The following is a 7500-nucleotide window of genomic DNA, read 5'->3' as shown; positions in this document are numbered from 1 at the left end:
AACTTTACATTAGCGCGTACTCATTTTAATATTTATCCCAAATTTGGCGTATTTCTTCACATAAGAGCAAATATTTTTCATTGGCGAGAACTTTTCCACGATTTCTTCGAAATTTAACTCAATGCGAACTAATAACACGTAAATCTTCCCAAGGAATTAAATTGAAAACGATTATCTTAGAAGATGCAACATGAAAACGATGACTCCTCAAAGCCTGTTTGAAATCAACATCACCTCATTAGCTCTTCGATAGGATTCATTAAAGCTCAGGTTCCTTATATATATATATATATATATATATATATATATATATTATATTATATATATATATATATATATATATATATATATTCTCTTGTGCGACTAAACTACGAAATTTGTTTGTTTTTTAACTTCAGCCTAGTAACTCTAGTTTTTCCTTTCAGGAGTTTTTGAGATCGATCGATACAAGTCTTCGCTTGAAGTTTGTAGTGTATCTTTTTTTATCATAGTTTTTTTTTTTTGTGATTCTTCTCTCCCTTCATCTATCATCCCCATAGTTACTCCAAAATATCTGAGTCAGTATCCATAAGTCAGTGACTTCCATTTCTTCTACCATGCATCCACATTAATAATATTCACCGCACTTTCGTCTTGGTTTCCAATTACTCTAATAATTTATTCTTGTTCATATTTACTCTCACCCCTGTTATGTCATTTTTGGGTAATTTTCCCTAGTGCCTGCTATTCTCTTCACTATCCCTTGACTGTACCTTTGTGTGTGTGTGTGTGTGTGTGTATATATGATATATATATATATATATATATATATATATATATATATATATATATATATATATAATATATAATATATATATAAATTTACACAACACACACACACACACACAGATATATATATATATATACTATATATATATATATATATATATATATATATATATATATATATATATCATTATGTATTTATATCACATAAAATGATGTATAACAGGTAAATAAATAATCCATCAACTTGCATATATATGTTCAGACTTCTCTGTGGGGGTCTAGCCAAAGCGATCATTTCAAATTTAAGGGATCGAACCCAAAATTTAAGGGATTGGAACCGAATCCTTTCGGGAATGGGAGATTTAAGGATAAGTGACTTATCATCCATCACTCCCGGGTGGCACTTGAGATAGCTACTGTATGGATGTGGGGATTACGAGAGAGAGAGAGAGAGAGAGAGAGAGAGAGAGAGAGAGAGAGAGATTATCTGAAGTATTTCTTTATATTTACTTCTTCTTGCTCTCTTGAAATTCAGGAAAATTGTTTCAGCAAAACCTTGCATATAACCGTATCGAGGATGAAGCCTGCTATTGCTCTATGTGTCTGTCTGTCTGCCTGTCTGCCCGTTTGCCTGGCTGTCTGTCTGCCTTTCTGTGTCCCAGTCAATGCGTTTTTTTCCCGTTTACAAAAGGCCACTTCGTGCCACAGGGTAGGTCGCCTGGGGTCGCTTGTGTTTCTGGGCAGTGGTGAAATAGGAAGAAGCCCTTGAAAATAATGGTCTTTCGTCCTTCCCCTCCATCTCCAACTCCCTCTTTCCCACTGTGACCACCCCCCCCCCCTTTATTGGGAGACCACACCACCCCCTACTCAGGGAGAGAGAGAGAGAGAGAGGGAGAGAGATTGACAGTATTGAAGAACAAGTGTTTTCGGACAAGGTCCCGGGGATCATTCGTGGAATTGGACATGAGGTCAGATTTCGTGAAAGTTTCAACTCGCGATCTAGTATAACTTGCTGAGAGAATAAGGCGGAGGTTGTGAGGGAGGAATTGGAATCTTTAAGCAGTGAGGAAATAACAATGCGAAATTTAAAAGGGTATGATTGGAAGTTTACTGGGGACTGAGGTTTGAAATATGAAATGGTGGATAAGAATTTATCCATACACAATATTTTAGGTTAACATTGACTTTCCTCTCTCTCTCTCATCCTTACTATAATGTGAAACTGTTCATAAATTTGAATAATTCTGATTTCTTTATAACTTGCTTGTCCATTATTTGATTTCTCTCTCTCTCTCTCTCTCTCTCCTCTCTCCTCTCTCTCTCTCTCTTCTTCTCTCTCTCTCACATCCTTACTATAATGTGTAACTGTTCATAAATTTGAAAAATTATGATTTCTTTATTACTTGCTTGTCCATTATTTGAGAAGATCTCTCTCTCTCTCCAATCCTTAAAATAATTGTAAATTGTTTAGAAATTTGAAAAATTCTGATTTCTTTAATACTTGCTTGTCCATCACTTGAAATGTTCTCTCTCTCTCTCTCTCTCTCTCTCTCTCTCTCTCTCTCTCTCTCTCTCTCTCTCTCTGATTCCCTGGCGTGCGTTGGTGATTCGTGTATATAAGAGGCTTTGCCAAATGAAAGCCATTCGGAGACTGTCGGTGATCTACGGAGAGCCTGGCAAGGCATGATAAGTAATTTGGTATCGCTGAGACTGCGGGGTTCATAATAATGAGTTTGTCTGTTGTGAAACAAATAAGATTGGGTGTTTTTAAAGTCTGTCTTTACCTTGCTTCTTAACATGCCAAGGAAACCGTTGGTCCTATTAGTTATCACAAATCTATGATTGAAAACTGTTGGATACTTCAAAAAGTGTAAGGTTAATAATGCCTTGTTTACTTTGTGAGGTAGATTTATACCCTGTTTCTTGAGATGCCAAGGAAACCATTATTTTTGTCAGGGGTCATGAATCTATATTATAAATTGTTACTGTTAGCTCTTACAAATCCATGACTGTAAATTCTGGCTCCTTTAAAATGTGCACAGTTGATTGTACCTTGTTAACTTTCTTCACCTTAAATTGTTTCTGTTAGTTCTCAAAAATATGATTGTAAATTGCGGGGTCCTTTAAAATGTGCAAGGTTGATTGTGCTTGTTATCTTTCTTCACCTTAAATTGTTTCTGATAATTCTTACAAATCTATGATTGTAAACTGCTGGGTCCTGTACAATTTGCAAGGTTAATTGTGCTTTCTTAACTTTCTTCACCTTAAATTGTTGCTGTTAATGCTTTCTTTACTTTCTTCAACAGAAATTGAGGCTGTTAGTTCTCACAAATCTATGAATGAAAAGTATATATACACCCTTGTTGACGTCATCCAACAGAAATTGAGGCATTGTCTCTTAAAGTTAACTTGCCAATTACAGTATATCTTTTCAGAGTAAATTATAAGCGCATAACTTCGCTTCCTCCTGAGGATAAAGCTTCTATAGACTTTAACTAAAGTCCAGGAGTGTGCCATCTGGAATTAGATTAGGGCTAATGACTCCCTAATTACCGGTAATTCAATAAGTCTTCGAGTGACCCTGAACTATACAACATATTTCATGATGATTTTCTTAACTTCCTATTCACGTACTAACCCCTAAAATATATCTATTATTCTAATTATTTTTAAATTATAATGAGAAAAACTGAAGATAGTTTAGAAGTAGTCTTAACTACTAAAATTCAATATGGCATGAAATATATGTTATATTTTGTTATCATCATACTAAAAGGCTAGGTGAATTCTGGAACATTATAGCAACATTATTTTATTGTTATATTTAAATACATTTACACAATTTATATTCATAAGAGTAAGCTTTATTCTAAAAAAAAAAATTTTTTATTAAACAGCCAAACCCTTTTAAACTTCATCATTTTATCGTTCCTTACTGTTGTTAAAATACATGTCTATTTAACTCATTAATTTTAGATGTCCTCTCTCTCTCTCTCCTCTCTCTCTCTCTCTCTCTCTCTCTGCCTTAGTTAATCCTTTAGCTAATACCGGGGCCTATATAAAATATCGTCAATCGAGGAATTCCCGGAGGTCGAAACCCCTAAGATGGTGATGGCCCCTGATTTCCCCTGAGGACCAAGAAGTAAGGGCCAGAGGGGGAGGCCTAGGTAGGATCCTCTGAATATTGTCGTCGGGGCTGCTCTGACGTCACACAATAGAGGGTCAGATGCAGGCCAGTGAGCATTCCTCATAAATTATCGTCCTTGTATTGCAAGGACTGTTTTGTTCCTAATAATTAGGGGCGTTGATTTTGTTCTGTGAAAAATTATTTAATTTTGTTATAATTATTTCGCCGGTTTTTTTTAAGGAATTATTGATTATATTGACTACCATTTTCATACGTCTGATCAGATGTATTTGTCTTCCTAAAAGGAGATGCATTAACCATTCTTTTTATTCGTTATTTTTGGTGTCAGAATTTTTTGTCAGCTTTAATTGAATAAATTTTTGATAATGATTTCAGAGTCTCTCTCTCTCTTCTCCTCTCTCTCTCTCTCTCTCTCTCTCTCTCTCTCTCTCTCTCTCTCTCGCGTAATCCTCACATCCATACAGTAGCTATCTCAAGTGCCACCCGGGAGTGATGGATGATAGGTCACTTATCCTTAAATCTCCCAATCCGAAAGAATTATTTATTTACCTTTCTATATTATTCTATGTGATATAAATACATAATTATATATATATATATATATATATATATATATATATATATATGTGTGTGTGTGTGTGGTGTGTGTGTGTGTGTGGGTATGTGTATATCTATCTATCTATCTCTATCATCTATCTATCTATCTATCTATCTATCTATCTATCTATCTATCTATCTATCTATCTATATATATATATACTATATATATATATATATATATATATATATATATATATATATATATATATATATATATATATATATCACTAGGGAAAATTACCCAAAAATGACATAACAGGAGTGAGAGTAAATATGAACAAGAATAAAGTATTAGAGTAATTGGAACCAAGACGAAAGTGCGGTGAATATTATTAATATGGATGCATGGTAGAAGAAAATGGAAGTCACTGACTTATGGATACTGACTCAGATATTTTGGAGTAACTTTGGGGATGATAGACGAAGGGAGAGAAGAATAAAAACAAAAAGTAAATAAAAAAAAAGACTAAAAAAAAACTTCAAGCGAAGACTTGTATCGATCGATCTCAAAACTCCTGAAAGGAAAAACTAGATTGTTACTAGGCTGAAGTTAAAAAAACAAACAAATTTCGTAGTTTAGTCACACAAGATATTATATATATATATATATATATATATATATATATATATATATATATATATATATATATATATATATATATATATATAAGGTACCTGAGTTTTAATGAATCCTATCAAAGAGCTAATGATGTGATGTTGATTTCAAAGAGGCTTTGAGGAGTCATCATTTTCATGTTGCATCTTCTAAGATGATCGTTTTCAAATTAATTCCTTGGGGAAATTTACGTGTTATTAGTTTGCATTGAGTGAAATTTCGAAGAAATCGTGGAAAATTTCTCGCCCAATGAAAAATATTGCTTCTATGAAGAAATACGCCAATGATATTTGCTTTAGTTGAAGAAATAGACCAAATTTGTATATTAAAATGCGTCGCTAATGTAAAGCCGGTAAATACATGTACCGAGATTGTACAAAAAAAAAATTAAATATTTAACATTACTCTAATAAAATTACCCAGAAATGACATAACAGAAGTCTTTGTCAAAATCTAGAGGGATATTTGTTATAACAATCATCAAAGGCTAACAAGGAGATATGCTAAGAAACTATGCAAATTATCCCCTGAAGATTCCATACTTTATTCCTTTCTACTTCGTAATCAAGTGGCATAGCTTCGTTACCATATACTTCTCTGACCGTTTCTCCTAAATCTACGCCCAGTATCTCTTCTGATCTGTTGCGTAATCCACCTAAGCACAGGATGATAGCCTGCGTCAAGAGATACGATGCCTCTGGCATCCTAATACTAGTTTAACTTAACTGACCTCTGTCGACTGCAAGTGTTATACGATTCCTAATTGGTTTGTCAAACTGAACAGCAGATTCCACGGGAAGACCGACTGTTGTCTCTTTGGGAAATGTAATTCATAGAGAGAGAGAGAGAGAGAGAGAGAGATGAGAGAGAGAGAGAGAGAGAGAAGAGAGAGAGAGAGAGAGAGAGAATGGATTACCATCCAATAGTGCTAGCAAAGTTCTCATCAACATATTTCGGGAATATTTCACAGATGAATTTAGAGTAATGTTATTTATTACCGAGCCAAGCGGATTAAAGTTTGTTTATCAATAAGAAAGAAACAAATAAAGAGAGAAATCAAGAATATCAGGTAAAAGAGAAAAGCAAACCACCAATGAGATATGCAGAGGTGTCAGCAAAAAATTTCAAAGCATCAGCTCCGAAATTCTACTCAAGAGATAATAAACTGTATTTATTATGCAAGAGGATATTGCACGAAAACGGAGAAAAATTGCAGATTCAGACACAAAATGAATAATTATGATGAAGGAAGATCAAATATTATGGAAAAGTTGGATTTTTTTAATGTCAGAATTTCTGGAAATGAAAAAAAGAACAACATACCAGAACAGGAAAGAGACATAGGAAAATCCTTATTACTACCAATATTAAATGAAGGAGAAAAACACGCAAACCATCATAGTGATGAATGCGCAGGGTTTAGTTACGAGTAACTCAAAAAGAAAAATAGAGTACTTAGAAGAACTAACCCAAAATGAAAAGAAAATAGATATAATGAATATAAGTGAAACCTGGTATTCCCAAGAGACTGGGGAATGATGATCAAATAAAAGGGTTCCAAACTTATAGATCAGATAGAAAAAATAGGAATCAAGGGGGAACCGCAATATATGGGAAAGACAAAAAACGAAGGAAAAATATATGAGAAATATAGTAACTCAGAATGTGAACTAATAGCGGTAGAATTTGAATCTGAAAAATTGATGAACATAGTAAATATATAGACCTCCTAATACTAAAGAGTTTGACTTAATAATTGAAAAATTGGATGATATATGTAGAAATCACAAGGACTGGACTATTCTCCTATCTGGTGACTTCAACTTCCTTTCGTAGAATGGAAAGAACGAATAGGAGACTGTGGTTGTACTTATACATATAAAAACGAGAGTAATAGTAGTGCAGAAGATAAGAGGCAATTTGAAAAGCTATTAGATATGCTACTAGAATACAACATTCAACAAATAAATCACCTGCCAAACAAGAAGGAAAATACTTAGACCTAGTATTGTGAACGAGTTGAATTATGTTAAGAAATAATAGTTTATAATGCGAGTATTTCAGATCATAATGTCATAGAATTAACAGTTCATTCCAAAGCAAGTGAAAATAGAGATAAGCAAGAAATGAAAAAAGTGGGAAGGATATGGAAAATACAACTTCTACAGTAAAAATATAAAATGGTCAGAAATTAATGAAGGAATTAAAACAAAGATTGGGATAACATTTTCGTAAGTGATGACATAAGGGTAAATACGGAGATATTATAAAATATTATTGGAGAAAATAGTGGTAAATATATACGAAGAAGAAAAGTAAACATCATTCATGCATACCAAGAGACAGAAGGATCTTGTTCCAGAAAATC

This window comes from Macrobrachium nipponense, chromosome 38 (genome assembly GCF_015104395.2).
Source record: "Macrobrachium nipponense isolate FS-2020 chromosome 38, ASM1510439v2, whole genome shotgun sequence".
Taxonomy (NCBI): domain Eukaryota; kingdom Metazoa; phylum Arthropoda; class Malacostraca; order Decapoda; family Palaemonidae; genus Macrobrachium; species Macrobrachium nipponense.
Note: the sequence above shows the minus strand (reverse complement) of the source record.